Genomic DNA, 17,659 nt, shown 5'->3' with positions numbered 1-17,659 from the left:
ACAAAAAACACTGATTCACTATCACATAGGTCAATGTATTTTGCTTGAAAACTGACCTCATATCTCTATCCCTAAACCTTTTTTAAAAAATATACAAGCAGGAAATAAACTGTACACCTGTTGATGGTGCAATTACTTTCATTATTAAATTGCTTTTTCCAATTAATGATGTCGTAAAAGATGTCAGACAGCAGTGACTAATTATTAAGATTTACAAAAAAAAAAAGTTTCCACATCTTATTTTTTCCACCAAGAGTCCAAAAACCTTTTAAAAACTGTGATTTACTATCACATAACTCATGTATTTCTGCTTGGAAATTTATTTAAATGAAGACTCTACAGTCAAAACAGTTACAGATTAATCTTCAGCTCATTAAGTAATTGATAATCTAATTATTTCAGCTATAATATCTTTAATGCGATACTACTACGTATGAATAGAACGTCTACCAGCCATCAAACTGATCTAATAGCAGCCTTTTCAGCCCAGCTCTCTGTCAATCTACCAGATTACGAAATTTGTCAGATTATGACACGCAGACCTCATGTGCTGTTACGTAATCTGCTGCGGAGGCCAAATTATTTTGCTGGAGTCCGACATGCACACTCATAAAAGATAAGGGATAAGTCATCTGGATCTACAGGATTACCATTAACACACATGCACGCTGCCGAGCGCACACATAAGCTCTGGCCAACCCCGAGTTCAGCAGCTGCCATCCTCTGTGCTCAATACACAATCACGCCATTCACAAGTTTGCTCTTTAATACACTGCAGAGGGACATCATGGGGAGAGTGGAGGCCACAGAAAGACAGAGAGGAAGAGAAAGATGGACTAAATTATCGAGCTGTTGACTAAGAACACTCTGTGCTGGGTCATTCCACCTCAGTTCACCAATTTTTTAAAAAAAGATCACGCCTGATGAATTCATATTTGTCTGATTTATTGTCTGTGCATGTTGTTCGGTTGAACACGTGTAAAATATGGGCTCATACATGACAATAGTTTTTGAGCTCAAAATTCTTAAAGAACACGGGGTCAAGTTGATGTTTTCTTTGCACCAATCTGTGAATGTTTGAAGTGCAATAACTTGAGAAGTAAAGTAGCTAAAGTCCTGAATTTTGCAGGCTCATTTATATCTACATGTGGTCTCCAATGGTACAACCCTGCTGTGACAGAATATTACAAACCAGTTTAATGATGGTGCAAATTTTGGTCAAACTTTTTTTTTCCATTCCAATATTCCACCAACCACAAAACCTTAATGTTTCACCCCAAGAGGCAGATTTTTTCCTCATGTGATCGTTACCAATATGAGCTTTAAAAAGTATGGTGCTAGTCAGAGGCAGACTTCATCCATCATTGTACATATCAATAATCCTACTACTCTTACTACATTAGTTCTCCAGTCAAACATTGATCCACAGATTGGTGCGAGAGAGAAAAAACACACAAAAATCGACATGACCCCACCCTCTGAGAATTTTACCTATGACCCCAGATTTTACACATGGTCCACTCAATCAATTTTCAACAGCTTTAAAAAAAAAAAAAAAAAAGAAAAAAAAAAAAGTCAAATTGAAGAAGGTCAGGCATGGGGCATTTGGTGAGTTGAGGTGAAATGACTCTGCTATCTTCAGGTTTTGGACAGATCAGGAACTTGATGTCTAAATAAATCCCAAGATAGTTTCGAGGTATTTTCACACAGTTCATACAGAATTCTGCTATTGGCCATCATCACCTCTTAACACAATGATGAGCACAGCAGGAAATAAAGGTGTGATTTAGGATCCACGATGCACATAAAAAGCCACAGCAGGTGAGTAACTGGACTGTAGGTTATTGTGCAGCCTCCAGCTATTAGTGAATGCTTTAAATGCTGATGCAGCTCAAACATAAAAGGCCCTTTTAGGTGTTTATATATACGTTCTATAGAGAGTTCGCCACAGTTGAAGCCTGCATTAAAGCAGTCATGGCATTTCGTCTAACCCAGACAGCTTCACGGTCTTGTGCATCATCACACTGAAATGTTGAGAACATTCCAGGAGTTGCTATGTGATGTGCTGTAATTTATCACTATGTTGTACCTGCTTTCCTTCAGTGCATCTTTCATCTTTTGCTTCACATACTGACTTTCAAAGCACAGAGGAATGAGCTTTGACTTGTTGCTATCAGTCGTAGCTTTTCCATGCAGGTAGAGGAAAAACAAACGATCCACTGTGACACTTCTTCAGTGTGAAGAAGAATTTCAATCTGGTGTCTGCAGAGCTTAGATTTGTGCAGAAATTAGTCTTAGATTTTATTCAGTGTGACTACAGAGCATCTATACTTACAGTCCATCTAAATAAGTATTTTCTTAGGGTTAAAGCTGATAATAATAACGGAAAAGTATACTGAAACCAACATCATGGATATGTCTTATTAACCGACTCCGTGCCGTTACTCCTCTTTGTCTTTACAGGCAGCGCTGTGGTTTAAATTTTTCTTCAGCACCATGAGGAAGAAGTTTTTCACCAACTACCATTCTGTGTGAGCGGCTTGAAAACAGCAGAAAATAGAGTGAAAACAGGAAATGGAACAGGGACGCATATAGCTGCTGCACACGGACGAGTGCAAAGGACTCCGGCACCATGTCTGGCTATTTCCTGCTGCCCCGTATCCAACCTGCCATGTGTCACCTCGGCAACTGTGCCATGAGAACACATGCACACAAGGCAAATACAGCAACACACCCATAGGAGACACTAGAAAAACACACATGACCCTGTTTAACCTCACACACAGCACCAGATCTGACCAGATAACACTGAATTCATACATGTGTGCAGCCACAGCAGGGATTCACTGACAGCCATGAATGTATGTGTGATTTTTTTTTTTTTTGCTTGTGCGACTGAACTGTGTGTGTGTTTGTGTGTTTTGAGCATCGAGTTAGGTCCCGGCGTCTCGAACAGATGGTCAGCTCACTGCTTAAGGGATAGGGAGGGGGGATTTAGGGTTGTGGCAGTTCTGGGCAGCACAGGGCCATGCTGGCTGCCGCTCTGTTTACCATCACACAGGCACAGTCAACTAATGGACATCTAGGGCAGGAAAAGCTCACTGATCGCAGCACACCTCACAGTATCTCCACCGTCATCTCACCTCTGATTGATCTACAGACAACCGCAGAACGAATCCAGGAGACGTGATAAAAATCTTGCTCCAGATATTAAAAGGGATGATGTAATGTGAATCAGAAATACTTCACTGCTCCCTGTGGGGACACTGCTTACATTAAAGTATATAAGATTAACATAAGTCGAAAAAAATGTCCTAAAAATATAAACATAAAAATAAGCATAAAATGTAAAATGAGCATTGTTCTGAGAAAATAAAAATGTGAATATACAGTGTAGAGGTGAATAAACTGGACTCAGAATGCAAACTTTAACCCATTTTCACACTAATGATTATTAGTGAAAGCTTTAAACAATCAATCAATTCCATTGACACAAAACCAAATGATAAATATGCATCATAATGACAATAATAACGAAAAACTGCATGATTAAAGCTCACAATTAGGCACAAAGTCTTAAATTAGTTGAGCATTCTAAGGCACTAACAGCTTCACCACTTCTGATATCAACAAGTCCTGCAACCTGCCAACACAGATGATCTGGAGAAAAAACAAGATTTTTTGGTTGCTTTTTGATCAAATGAATAATCAGTGGATCAGTTTCATGGTTTCATGAAGAAGGAATCCCAGAGGAATAAATCTTACTGTTCAAAGCTCTTCTATATCTCTGGAGACAAAAATTGGATTCTCATTTCAGCCTATATATAGTTGAGACATTAGGAGGACAGTTAGCAACAGGAGTCATACTGGGAGAAACCGTCCTGTTGCTAACTGTCCTCCACTTTTAGTTTAACTTTTTAATAGGAAAAATATCACAATTGTCATTTTATTTTACTTACATCGGGATGACTGTTAGAGATGACCCTGCCGGGAGCAATAAATAAACTGTGATGATATGAAAGAGATGCAACAGGTGTTTTTATTTCCCTATTTCACTTCACCCTGTATGTTGAAGGTCAAGCTACTTATTCATTTCCTTCTTTGTTTATTCGTCCAGGACAACTCTGCATTCTGGATGGCAAAAAAAGAGAAGAAGCTGCTTGTTAAAGCACAAAAAGAGAAGGAGCTGCTTGTTGAAGGTCAACTGTGCAACTAAAAACTATCAAAGTGTGAATATAGTCACAGTTGTTGCATGTTTTCTGACTAAAACTTCTGTTTCCACACAAACATCTAGCACAGATGCACCCTGTGCTGACGCCAGCACTGACACTGGTCATCGACAACCAATTCAAAGTAGCAAACAAGTAACAGAAAGAGCCTGATACGGTGAGCAACGAAGACGAGAAAATGTTTGAGGCGTGATGTCAGTTCACCTGAGCGCCATGCCTCGGTGCCTGCACACCAACTTAAAGAGGTTTGATGCAGATAAGCCTGAGGTTTGTGCCTTGAAGGAAGTGACAAAGCAGATGGAGCACAGCTGGATGAAGCCAGCAGAGGCCTCGTCGAACCAGAAACACATCTGGTTGCGTCACCTGAACAGTCAGAGACAAAGAATCACCGTCGAATAATCAGACCTGGAATCAGCTTGGGGAGATTTCTGCAAACACATAGCAGATCGGTGCAGATGTGATCCTAAGTAAGATATCAAAAAGTAGCAAAGCTCAGAGCGCTCCAGTAGCTCAACCGGATAAGACAAACAGGGGCTATAGTCCCCGATGCAGCGGCCGTAGGATCGACTCCACGGCCGTTCGCTGCAGGTCTTTCTCCGCTCTTCTCCCGACTTTTCTGTCTCTCTCCACTGCTCCAAAAAATAAATGCAAAAGCCAAAAAGAAATTTTTAAAAAGCAGTAAAGCTGGAATGCACACAAATTCTCAGAAGGCCAAACATGTCTTCTTGCTTTGAGCGCTTGTTAAAGTTCAACTTGGGTCAAAGGTTATCGGAGTTCGCCAAAGTTAGGATCAGTGTTGGAATTTATTTGCGCTTCGGTGGCCTAACACGACCTGGAGCACAAGTACAACACAGAAACAATGGCTCGTTTTATCGCCTCAACCTCTGAAATGCAGTGATTCAATTTAGTAAAACGACAATTAACAGGTGGCACAGCCTGTGATGGACTGTTTACTCCAAATATCTGGGTGGAGTCCTGTAACTTAACCAACAGCAGCTGCAAAAGTAGGATTTTATACGTCCAAAAGGATGATTTACTAAAGATTAGAGGCTCCCCGGATGTTTCCAAACGTGCATATCTTCGTCAGATATTGATATTCAAGGAAAATTCCACCCCTTTGCACTCGCTTCTGTAATCTGAACATTGTCTGGCAGATGCACAGCTGGAGGTTCCCTCTGACAGGAAACCAAGGAGAGGTCCAAGCGTATGAGTCACACTCTTCAATGGCTGCCATTGTTGCTCAAAGATCAAGTTTGGTCAGCTTTCTACGATGTGAAGTCATCTTTCTAAGAAGCTGTGTGTGTGCGTGTCGCTGTCATCGGCGCTAAGCTCGTGTATTCAGGCCTCATAATGTCGCGGTGCCTCTTTTATTACAGCTTTCAGTGACGGGGAATTTGTACGCGTTGCACTGGGGTGTGTGAGCTGGCAGCAGACTGTGAACTCTCGCATCTCGTCTGCAGGTCTTTGGAGGGTTCATTTGTGAATCTGACAGCTTCATGATGCCAAATTTAGCCGTTATGTTTACTAGCTGCATGTCACAGGATGACACTGACAGTTTCTTACTGCTGTACGCTTTGTTTCTGTCAGTTACAGACATGAGTGACAGAAACATGTCATGGATAAGATCTGTGTCTTGACTGAACGCTGCATTCACATCCTTCTACAACCTTCTGGCTTAACACAGCTTAATTTACATAAAACTCACAATTTACAGCCACTAACCTTTCTGTAAATGTCCAAAAAATATGTTTTATACTTGTTTTTATTACTCTAAAAGCAGCACCTGACATTAATTTAATGTAATTGTACAAACTGGAAGTCTTATTTGGATGCTCAATGTGGTTTTTGGTGCTTTTTATTGAAATGATGAAGTGTGAAAATAATCTGCAAATCAATTACGCCAATAATCATTATGGTTGGAATTTGCAGCTTTAGTTTTTATTGCACAGTAAGTCTGCAGTTCCTCGAATACCTTTTTTTATGTGGAAAGCATATTTTAAGGCTCTGTAACAGCGAGACATGCTCACATGAGACTGCACTGGGTTTATTGGTGTCTACCTGTATCGCGCTTGTGACAGAAGGCGCTAATTACAGGTGTGTCGTTGCCTTACAGCGCTGATACGACACAGATAACACCCGCAGAGCCAGACTGTGTTATGCGGCACACATACCACGCAGAAACTAATTTCCCTGCTTTTAATAGGGCAAGACAACCTTCAAAAAAAAAAAAAAACCAGGCCCAACCCCCTCACGGTTACAGGCAGAGGAAATTGCACATAAAACACAAACAGTAGAAGCAGCCATAAAAGCAACTGTAAAGCAAAGAGGATGGCCATAAGCTACTGGGGGGAAAATAACACTAAAGAAATGATGCAGCTTTTCCAGTAGAGAATTTAAACAAACTGTAGTTTAAATGTGTTTAAAGTCAGAGTTAGTCGTTACTGATAAATGTGACAAAACGTGGACCGACTGTGGCTTGATGTGCCGTTTGAGGGACGTCATGACGCCTGATTGATGAACGATGAAGAATCTTCCTGTAATTTCTGGCATGAAATTCTTCGTCAGCCGTCTACATTTTTGGCAGCTGAACAGTCGGATTTCTCTCATAGCTGATGTGAAATCATCTGTTAAACATTGCAGTTGTTTTTGTTGTTACTGTTTTACCTTCTAAGTATTTTTTATGTCATTCTTATCCAAGTTTCCCACTTGTGTGTGTCTACATCTTTTAATTTCTTACTCAGCTATAGTGTAAATGAGGAATGCAGACCTCAACAGGAGAAGAAGACTGAAGAGTTTCAGCATTGTGGTCAGTTTGATTGATCCATACAATGTGAGAAGAGGCTATAGATTTGCAGAAAGGTCAACTGCAATATGTAGCATGAGTCAAAACTACAAGAAAAAAACCCTCAAGTGTCTCACTGATAAGTAATTCCAATGTTTTTCAGTCAAAACTGATTGAGACAGGAGCTAAAAATATTAAAATATCCCTACAACTAAACATCTTGAGCTGGTAAATTGTATGTTGCCAGTGAAATTTTGACAAAACTGATTTTGCATCTTAACCTGGGTGACTGTCTTTGCAATAACAAGTGTTTACGGAGTTAAAAAGTTAACTTTTAAAAGCTTCTATAGTAAAAACTAAACACAGGCACAATTTGGATTTTCTGATTAATTTAATTTTGTCAGTACTCAACAGGTGCTTCAAGTTCCCTGTCATATCATGGCAGTGAGGAAAAAGCTGCTCACCAAAGAACGGTAAGATTAAGAAAAATCTAACAGTCTTTCTCAAAAAAATCTATCTAAATATAAACCTGGTCCAACCACCTGGGTGTGATCATTTATTTGTGTTGTTGTTATGCAGGGATTTCAGTTAGCGCCACCAAAGATTTTACATTTATGGACCACAATCAAAACTGCATTTTTATACAAGCAGTTGAAAGAATATCTTAGTAAAAGCAACTACAGCTGTGTGTTGCAGACTGAAGGATGATGAGAGTAATCAAGAGATGATAAAAAAAAAAAAGCAAAAGGCCATTTTGTTCTTGTTCCTTAATAGATGTTGGCCTAAATGCACCATTAAAAAAAGGAAATACTGATTTAGCCACTTCCTCGTTGCATTTATTGTAAAGAAGTTATAAAAGCCACCATAAAATCTTGTTTAAACGCAGGTTGTTTTGCACATTATCTTCAGGTGCAGCCACTATAGTCTGTGGAAACGTTACCTACATCTGCAGAAGCTTCAGCTGCAGCTGTAGCATGAAGGGAACGGAGGGGTCAGCTGATTGATGTGGCAGCGAACGCACCACACCAGCAACAACACGCTCAACAAACACATAATTACAAGTCGGCGTTCCTCGCACCCAAATGTATCAATGCGTAGCGCGACTCTGCCTCGACGGCGTCCAACAGAAATAGTTCACCTTCAGCCTCGAGGCCACAGCTTAGCTCGCCGAGGGACACCTTGACCTTGTCAAGCAAAGATCTGCGACTGTTGGAGCTGTTCAGACTCTGTGGAGGCAACGGTAGCAACGGAACAGCAGTTTAGACAGAAAGCTGCAGAGTTCAGTGGTTGATTGACATAAAATTAATTAATAGTTTTGGTCATTTATTGAGTCAAAAGTCCATCTATTTGTAGTTTCTCAGGGTGGCAATTCATGACAAAACTCCTTCATTTCTAGTGGAACTGCATCGATTAGTAGGTTTGCTAGAGAGCCAACTGACAGTCACACAGGATTTAACTTGTTAATTTAGAGTTCATGACTTAGGGGATTTTTACGTAGAGAGTTTTTTTTGCATTTTACATTTTCTTATTGTATATTTTTGTTTTGCTCATTTATCTGTATTAATGGTGGTGGTGACGTTACCGTTTCTGCTGTAACAACCACATTTCCCCTTGGGGATTGATCAAGCTTTTCTATTCTATTCTATTAACTGTACGAACATGCACGTCTGAAAAGTGAAGCTAAAATGACTGCATTCTTTATATCAGCCAACAGGGGGCGACTCCTCTGGTTGCAAAAACAAAATCAACTGTATAGAAGTTTATGAGAAAATGACCTGAATTCTCATTTAATTTACTACCTCAGTGAACATTTAATTAATGAGTTTATGGTCTCAACCTATAGTTTTAAGTCTCTTTTAACACAGCATGATGCTTCTTTAGTAAAGAATGATCCCATTTAGAGTTAAATAAGCGATAAGGCAGCGTAGGCTTGAGGGCAGCTCTACCTTGTGATTAATATTGCCCTTGAATACTCAGTCAGATACACTCTTTTCTCAACCAAGATGGCGGTGACTAAATTCTAAAAGCTGAAGGCTTAAAAATGGAAGTCTACAAAACAATATTTAGCATCACAGTGCTGTTGCTTTTAATTAATCACTTCTATGTTCTAACGTATGTTTGTATTCTTCGTATCTTTTGTGATTTTTTTTCGCTGTTTTAGTCTTAATACTTCTGTAAAATTTGTGCAATTTGTGCACTTTTATTCAACTTGTCTCTCCTGTTTTTGATTATTTAAATATTTTTATTATTTAAATACGATGCTGCATTTTGCATTTTATATATGTTTGTTGGCCTTCGCCTGTAAACCATGTTGAATAACCTCTGTGTATAAGGTGCTATATATATAGACTTGCTTGCTTGCTTAAAAAGAGTCTATGAAGTAAGCTGACAGCACACTAACCAGCTTAAAGAGCTTCTTCCCTTCTTCATTAAAAGAAATAATGTACAATTTTAAAAAAAAAAAAAGAAAAGCCAGGAGGGCCGTAAATATCACAGCAGCTATGGCAGCTCATCAGCAGTGGTGACATTTAACCTTGAAAGAAATCCTTCTGTCACCAAACCTCTAGAAACAGATATGTGGGACAGATGAGTGGGCAACTGTCTGCTGTGACCTGTTTTCTATTTAAATATCTTTAGTTTGTCATAGTTGGTTGGTTGGTTTAAACAAAAAACCTGAAGCTGTCACTGTGGATGAATGAAGATAATTCTTAGTTGCAGCCCCAGAATCATCATAACCTGCATAAACAGCAGGAAAGTAAAGCCCCAACTTCATTGTGGAGCTTTTTTTCTGTGTCTCTGACTAAATTTGGACGCTCAGCTGACATGAAACTGTAGCTTTATATCTGACATTGTGTTGTTTTACATAATTTCCTTTGCAGAAGTGTACAAACCATTTTTGGGCCACACCAGTGAGGCTGGCCAGCAGTGAATGGTTGACAGAGGTTAGGTTTTTGCAGACTGTGCGGTAAATTGACTGTAACATGAGGATATGGCACAGCGGCCTACTGTAGCTTCCCCCCTGTATTTAACTCGCTGGTCAACGGCCACGTTTGGCACTAATTTGGGTAAATGGAAAACAAGGAATCCAGGATGCAAACTCTGTCGTCAGCGTCTGTAACATTTTGGTTTTGGGGTTTCGTTAAAATTGCAGTTAATACATGCAAATGATTCCTCGAAGCTCCAATGTGTAGACTGGGCTCACCGCTCCAGAACCTGGGATTTATTTGGGAATGAAGTCAACAGTAGATTTGCTCAGAAAGTAAGCCTTTAATCTTAGTGGTGAAAGCAGTACTGTCTTCAGATGATGTGACAATCACAAGTTTTTCTGTAAGTATCAGGAACTGTTGTACACTGACAGTAGAACAGATTTGATTTAACCTCATTCCATTTAGTATTTTACCCTAATAATTAACAACTAAAGTAGATGTGTCTGAGTCAACCCTAAGGATCCAAAATACAGCAAACCTGAACATATTCTGATGATCAGTAAAAGCCAACTGGCTATTTGTCTGTGCGGAGAAACTACAAGTTTTTGCTGTTGACTCCTAAAACACGAGGCACTTCTGCCTCTGTACGCCTTTTAAATATTCCTTAAATTAAACTCTCTGAAAGGCAGACATCAATTTGTGACTTACTGCATGCAGGTTTTGCTTTTGTTGTCATTAAACATGGAGAACTTTAGGTGAGGTTACATCTGGATTCAACATCATCGCACAGAGTACTAAGACAACAAATGCAGCAGTGAAACACCTTCTATACAGTTTGAATGAACAATGCAGACAGAGTGATACGAACACACTCATATATAAATGTATGGATGTGGATATAAGCTACAATAGATCATCTAAATGTACAAGTAGGGATGCCAGTGTAATCTTGTTCTTACACAGTGCAATTTTATTTCTATCATATTTTTTGTAATGACTTTGTGTTGTTTTGTTGTACACTGTGACTCCCAATAGCAGCTAAATTGCCGTTCGCTGTTGTTCAAAAATGACAATAAAGCTCTATCCTACTCTACCTGTAAGCCTTGTAACAGTTTCTCAAATTAAACTATCTGAGAGGCAGAAATCACTTTGAGTATAAAGGGAGGTCACATGTATTTGATTCCTTGGATGCAATAATGAAGCAAAAACTAAATATAAGCAGAAACCATGCCTGAAAATAAACACATTACTAGACTTTTACCATCTAGTTCTGCTACATTTATCACTGACAAACCACTGGAGAGGAATGAGACAGATTTTGCTTGAAGGAATGAAGGTGAGCAGTGTCTCCGCTGAATTAACTTGACAGTTAAGGCCCAGAAGGAAGAGCTGACGTTTTTTTTTTTTTTTCTCCTGCACTGACAGCAACATGGTTTCAGGGCCTGCAGTGAAACACAGGCTTACATGCATTTAACTAACTAAAGCGTGTTAATTCACTCAGACTGCTCTCGGGTCTGCCTGTCGTTCTCTGTAATGACCAGGAAGTGGTGGTCGGGGTGTGGAACATGAGCTCGGACCAACTATTCGGAGAGGCGGCGAGAAAAGGGGGATGAAGTGAGAGGAAATAGGAGGCACGGAAAGAGAGTCTGAACTGAGAAAGCGAAGGAGATACAAGACAGAAAGAAAGAGACAGACGGAGAGAGAGAAGAGGATGTCGGTTTCCTGAAATCTGAGCTGTGGGAAAGTGAGAGGGAGAAATGAAAGAGAGCAACACTAACAGGCAACCTGGCTTCAGCAGGGCCACACTGTGCAGGTACACAACACTGATACACCTACTGATACAGGTCTCGCCTTAAACCTACAATAAATTTCACTGAATACCTTCGAAAACGTTTAATCCAAACTCACATTTCTGTGTAACCGTAGGCAGCCAACAAACACAAAAACTTGCAGAGGCTGCAGCATGTTTTGGCACATGTGTGACTTCTTCAGGGCTTAAAGACCAAACCAAATTACAACATCCATGTAGGGCTGCAACAATAACACCCAAAATGAAAAAAATGACTATTCTGATCAATAATGAGATCACAATATCTTCTCACAATAAGAACAAAAGCAGAGAACTGCTTCACTTCTGTGCTAATCTTTGCATCAAAATACGACTAAAACTTCTTCACCTGAAATCCGTGCATCTCCTCAGAGGCAAAGTAGAACTAAAATTGCACCCAAAATGCCTCATTTGCTGAACATCTGCCTATAAATAGACACTACAGTTTACAGATGCTCTACAAACACAACACATGCAGGCTACAGTAGGAGCTAGCTGTGCACAGAGAAGCCTCTAGTCTCCACTCGGTTACAGCAGCAACTCTGGCAGGAGCGCAAACAAAAATTACTTTGAAAAGAGTGAAATAAGGCCTTTCAAAGTCAGATTTACCTGAGTTGAAACCAAGCAATTCTACGTAGGAGGGCTGTTTTCATTGAGCAGAGCATCTTAAACTTTAATACTGCAGTCAATCATGTTGACTTAGTGTTGGAAGCCAGCATCATTCATACTCTTCAATGAATTGTGCAGCCCTACTTTCAAGCAACACAGATGTGCAAACCAGTCCATGTTGCAGTAAACCATTTTGCAGACGATGCTGCTGGGTTTTAGATTGTTGGATGCTGTTTTTCTTTCCTTCTAAACCAGTTCAACATCAGGGTAATTTATTGGTACTAAAGCTTTAACTAGCAATTATTTTAGTCTTCAATTAATCTGTTGATTCATTTCTTGACTGATTTGCTTGGTTGTTTGGTGTATAAAATGTCCAAAGAAAAATGTCCATCAGTGTGTCTCAAAGCCAGAGATAACATCATTAAATGTCTTGTTTCATCCACAACACAAAGACATTCAACTTACTGTCATGGAGGAGTAAAGACACCAGAAAACAATCAAATTTAAGAGGCTGGAATCTGAGAAGTTTAACTATTATTCTTTTTAAAAATTGCTCAAACTGATTATCAAAATAGTGGTTGACAACTCGTCGAGTAATCGATTAATCATTGGAGCTAAAATTTGCACACATTCTGGGTTCGTGACTTTTCCTCTTATCCACAATATTTGGTGGAAGATGAAACACACCCTTGATCAATATTATTGATTTTAAATGTCTGCTTTTCATTCTCTCATAATTCTCATTTAACCCTTTAAAAACAACACACATGTAATACTTGGAGTGACTGATCAACCAGTTTAACTGTGTTTTAAGAGTCTAGTCATGATATGTTTTTTAGGAAATGACTAATTGACAAGAGGAAAAAAAATCTAGAAAATAGCAGGAGATATGAAAATCAACAATCAGTCAGGCGATAGATAAACTGCACCACACAATAACAACAGGTTGTTGGTATTTTCGGTTCTGAGCTGTGTGTTACAAAGACACCCGAGTCAGTGAGGCCTGAGACGGGCTGGAACAAGTCCACGCTGGAATCACCGTCCACACCGTAATTAAAAATGACTGAAGGCCTCTTAGGCCCGTCTGTGCACACAGCAGAGGATAACTGTGGCCGGTCATTCTGAATGAAGCACTGGGCCGACACTAACTCCCTCCACATTCCTGCGGCTGAGCACCAACAGGTGACACGACTGACACGAAAATATGACACTGGAGGAAGTGCCATGTGTGTTTACTAAATTAAGAGCCTCGCTGTGCTGTGCAGCTCCTATTATTGTTGTTGACTGAAGTGCAGCGCTTGGAGAGGGAGTGCAGGGAGAAACCAGAGGAAGGAAATTAATCCAGAGTGCAGCAGGAGTCCCAAGGACAACACAGTAAAAAGAGAAAAAAGAAACACTGCATGCTACTCTGTGGTGCTCCGATATCTGCAGTCTGCAAATTCTGCACCGATAACTCACGTCCTTCTTTGTATTTTTCTATATTCACTAAGTATTTGCAAACCTTCACAAAAAATAATATAATACAGCAAATGTTGTTAATCTGAGAGTTTCAGTCAAAGTCTCAAAGTGACTTGAGGTTCAAACAAAAACCAACAGTTCCAAAGTGCAAGGTTAAGTCAAAAGCTTGTAAATGACTGGTGGATTTATTTTAATGGACCCTCATAAAAGGGGGAAAGAGGCTGCAGAAACAGGAACACGCTTTGCCCTACACACAGGTTAAACTGGTCTTTTACATTTCTAGTAAACCTCGGTGGTGACAATTACTGAGTGGAGTTTCAGCTTTGCTCCGCCGGATGATTCTCTCATGAGTCAATGTGGCGAATATATTTAAGTCTGTCATGACTATAATCAAACAGAGTCCTTGAAACCGTTAAGCAGCGCTCTGTTCCAGGCTGCTGTGGCTATTAAAAAATGCGAGCTCCTATGAAAGAGCAGCAGAGTAAACAACACCACTCCTCTGTTGTCTTCCTGTGTCCACTCCCGGGACAATGACAGCGGCGTTGGGTGAGACCGGAAGCGCAGCACATGGGGGGCTTCAACATAACAACGCCATCACGCCATTGTTTATACGTTTCACCTTCGACAAAAATGTGCTTTAAATGTCACACTGATTTATTATTTTTTTTAACTTTCTTTAACCCAGCTTTGTTTTCCATCTTCTCAATGAAAAAAAAAACACCAGTAGCATGATTTACAAACTCTAAATCTGATACACAAACCACGACAAAGGAGTTTTGAGGAGGGAGGAAAAAAAAATGGCATTCAAATTTTTTGCATTCAACCAACTTTGAGGGCGAACAATGAAGCCGCAGCTGACTGTGGCGCCACATACAAACGTGTTATGTATTCTATTTCAGCCTTGTTTACGTTCACTTCACACTAGCGGTGACAGAGCCAGTTTTTATACCGTGCAGTGCGAGGAAGAAAAAACACCATAAAAGATGCAACACAACCAGCCATGTGACATTTCAGACAACCGCAGACCTTCAGAGGAAGAACACCTTGTTTTTACCACTAATGTTCCCTGTTAGACCCTGCGAATCTAATTCCTGAAATGACAACACTTCTGGTTGTCTGCCTCGCCAAGGATTCAGAGCTTCGACTTCTTCCTGTTTCTCGGATCCAGACGCAGCAGATGAGACGCTCGTGTCAGCTGATCCTGAAACACCTGCTTCAAAACCTGTCGCTTGTCTCAGAGTCTTTGTCCAACACTTCTGTCTTCAGGACCTCTGCTGCTTCCTATTTAGCTAGTCTGACTTCTGACTTTAATAGTGACCGTAAAAAGTACTCATCCCCTTTGGAAGTTTTCCTCTTTAATTAGTATTCAGCCTTGAATTCAAGACTTTACCAAAAACAAGGCTCTTTCATGTCAAAGTGAAAACAGATTTCTACAAAGAAATGTCAGTTAATGAATCCCCTTTAAACCCCCTTTAACTTGACTGACCTAATTCAACACAAGTGCAGACAATTAGTGCTAGAAGTCACATAATTAGTGAAATCCAGGTCATCTGAGTGCAGTGAATGAAGGTTGTCCTCAAAAACTGAGCGAAAACTGAGAAAGAGTACTGAATACTGCATATCAACTGGTGAATACATGCGATAACTGATTATGTTTTATATTTTTAATTAACTGACATTTTTTTGTAGCAATCCAATTTCACTTTGACATGAAAGAGCCTTTACTGTACATTTTCAAAAAGCCAACCTAAACAGACTAATGTTGAAAAGCAATAAAAAGGTGAAAACTTTCCAGGAGGGTTAATACGTCTTAAAGGCAGCGTACACATTGTTCTGTTCCTCTTGCTCACAACGGGCTAAATCTCACAGAGAAGAGTATTGTACTTATCAATCCAAGTGATTCTTGTTGTTTTTTTGAACAAGGAAAGGAATCTGCATACAGATATGTGCAGCCTGATGGTATCAGAGTGAACCAGAGAGTTAGTCAAAGCCAAAAAAGTAAATAAGAGTGAGCAATGCTTTACTGCTTCGCTGTTATCAGGACAGATTCTTCAAGGAAACTGCTTCAATGAAATGCCTCAGTACCTAGAACAAAACTACCACACAATTAAATGCAGTAACTTTCCACTGAAATCTGAGGAGCATTAAAAGGAAACCCACACATTTTCCTGCACACTTATTTTCCTCAACAAGCATTTTTTTTTCTTTTTTACTGAAGAACCTTTGCTTAATATTCTATAATTGCCATTTCTATGACCCCATTCAGCTACTGTAGGTGAACAAACTGGTCCACTATTGACTGACTACTGAGCGCTGGACTACAGTTTTGAGTCGAAGGCCCGTGCTCTCGTTCTGACCTCACGTTTATGTTTTATTGTTTCACACAGTGGAAAATGTTTTCCCTTTCAGACTCCGTTCTCGCTGTGGAAATATCAATATGGCGCTGCACGGTCCACATTTGGCCGATGGAGTAGGAAAAGTACACCACCCCGCAATAAAATAGGCCAGCAAATGGAAGGCACATCAACAACAGCTGTTGTTTTAAAAGTTTTTAGGTTGCCTGGAAATCAAACCCAGAAATGTTGACCTTCTAAAATGTAACAGAAAAAATTAATTAAATCAGTATGGGTGGTTTTTACAGCACTTAGAGGAGTAGAAGCATTCAGGGCTGAGTGAACCTCTGTGAGTCCGAACTGCGATACAAACGTATCAGCACCCAGAGCTGCAGCTATAAAAAGGATCACACTTAAATGCCAACTGAAACAACTGCATGACACATGTATGTAAAAGGCAAGCGTGCACATGTGAGTCTGACATGAACATGAAAGGAAAATAGACTCATAGCGGGCGTCTGACAAAGTAATAGGCCCTAAAAACTGGAGACCATCAGAGAATGACTGCATTCACATGGACTATGAAAGGGTTTTTGAAGTGTCCCGTTAATGTGTTTGCAGATGTAAACATCATATTGCGATTTCAGAAAGCTGTAAAAGCCTTTTTTTGAGAAACTGAAATGTGCTAGTGTATGTACTTCAAAAGAATCCGTTGCATGTTTACATCTTGTCTTGGTTGTTTTATCGTAGCACTAGTGTTTCTACAAAAACCCCAAACTGGTTAACAACCAGGCTAAGTTCCCCACAACTACCCAGTTTGTACAACACTTTGGTCGCCCTGATCAGCCACAGAACTGGTGCTCATGTTGTTTCCTCTGGTCTCCTGAACCAGACAGTAGAAGGATAACTTCCTCATGTCGACTTTTTTTGTCCACTCTAGGTCACTTAACTCCATCATGATGACAGTCTAACACCAATCAAACTTTAGACCATGGTAAAAACTTCCTGTCGCTCTCGTCTCCCATTCTTGCCACTGAGGTGGATAAGACAAATCTACAACATAAACTTTACATTTAATTATGCTAATAAGCCTGCTATAAGCCAAAGTAGTATAATTTCCAATAGCCGCAGTCAAATTCATCTGAGGTTGGGCTACAGTTCTGGAAATGTTGGACTAAACTTGCCGTTTCTGTTGTAAACATCACAGGCGCCGACACAGGCAGCAAACCTAATCATTAACCGAGTCACTAGATTTATCATTAGAGCCCGACCGACATATTGGTCCAAGATATATCGGAAGCAGCATACATGCTGTCAGATTAGAAAACTTTATTTTACAAAACATAGTACAGAAAAAGATGTTTGGGGTAATTTAGAAGCAGTGTCTTCACCACGTATCACCACTGAGCTCACAGTGCTGGAAAGTCAAGCTTTGTTTCTATGGTAACTAGCTAACTAGTTTGTGCAATACATTACTGGAAAGTTAATAAACA

At 39.9% G+C, this 17,659-nt stretch overlaps 1 protein-coding gene across 2 annotated transcripts in view; it reads right to left on the bottom strand.

The window, feature by feature from the left end:
* The window catches only part of myo9aa (myosin IXAa), a 135,523-nt gene that overhangs the window by 107,124 nt on the left and 10,740 nt on the right, over positions 1-17,659 (bottom strand). The gene's annotated exons all lie outside the window — the stretch shown is intronic.

Source organism: Stegastes partitus, unplaced genomic scaffold, assembly GCF_000690725.1.
Source record: "Stegastes partitus isolate 25-593 unplaced genomic scaffold, Stegastes_partitus-1.0.2 Scaffold41, whole genome shotgun sequence".
Classification (NCBI taxonomy): domain Eukaryota; kingdom Metazoa; phylum Chordata; class Actinopteri; family Pomacentridae; genus Stegastes; species Stegastes partitus.
The sequence above is the reverse complement of the archived record's forward strand: the minus strand, read 5'-3'. Positions and strand labels throughout refer to the sequence as shown.